Source organism: Limulus polyphemus, unplaced genomic scaffold (assembly GCF_000517525.1).
Source record: "Limulus polyphemus unplaced genomic scaffold, Limulus_polyphemus-2.1.2 Scaffold3841, whole genome shotgun sequence".
Taxonomy (NCBI): domain Eukaryota; kingdom Metazoa; phylum Arthropoda; class Merostomata; order Xiphosura; family Limulidae; genus Limulus; species Limulus polyphemus.
Window position 1 is genome coordinate 17,056 of NW_013669451.1, and position 1,257 is coordinate 18,312.

Here is a 1,257-nt window from a genome sequence, read left to right on the forward strand (position 1 = left end):
CACACATGTATTTATGTCATTAAGTTTGGTATCAAACTGCAGAATATACTTCAAATTTTAGTATTATACATTATTTAATTTCATAATTTAAAAGTAAATATTAAAAAACACACCTAAACATCGATTTTTGTGTGTCACGTGGTATGTTGAATGCAGCACTGGTTTAAATTAGATGTTTGTGATGTCAAAATACACATTCTATAGTTTTGTACGAATTAGGAACTCAAATTACCGATATTGACAAGTTAGAATATAAAATAAGAGCCTCTTATCTTTTCTTTTTGCTCTCATTACTGAATCAAAGCAGTGGCCCCACTCACCTCTTGGAAACGTCCCTTATATAAACTTACTTCTATATATGGCTTGTGAATAACTAATGGAAAGCTCAGAATGTCCCCCTAGTGGCTTTCTTAGCCATTTTAAAATTTTTATATTATATATCTTTCTTTCGATACCAGACGGCATAAAGGTAACTTGAGTCTTTAGTTTGTTCAAAGTTTCATATTTTTTTAGACCCAAATACAGCCTTGTTACTAAAATTGATAAATTATAATTGAGTTCTATGGTGTCGATATAGTAATTTTTGATTTTTTGGTAATTCAACTGTATGTATATAAAATCTAAAAAAATTATTTTGTTTCATATCCTCCATGTGCAAAATTTTAAGAGGCTTAGCAACTTATGTCAAGTAGCAACCAAGTACAAAGGTTATAACTAGAAGAGATAATTGTTTCCTTTACTTCTTTATTTACTGTTCTGTTTTTTTATGAAAAATAAGTTTAAGAAGTTATTTGTAAATAGTAGTAATCTATATACATATTTTATGTATAATAAGTGAAATGTGACTGTATAATCTATATTTTACAAAATACTAGTTACTAAAACACAACCAAGACAGGTCACTTCGTTGAGACTAAAGGTCAGTTTCATATTGTTGGATACAGTAGCATGAGGGCACATGCACCACGTCATTGTAACTTCTGTATTGTTAGCGGGCACAGCTGTAAGGTCAATATAATAAAATAATAAATATATAATGTGTTATGAGATTCAAGCTATTTAGTCTAAACATTTATGTTTTCATGTTATAATTTGTAGTCATTCTAGAACGAAAGAAGCATAATTTATATTTATTTCCAAATTTCTTATGGTGGTTTGTTTGTTTTGAATTTCGCGCAAAGCTACACGAGGGCTATCTGCGCTAGCCGTCCCTAATTGAGCAGTGTAAGACTAGAGGGAAGGCAGCTAATCATCACC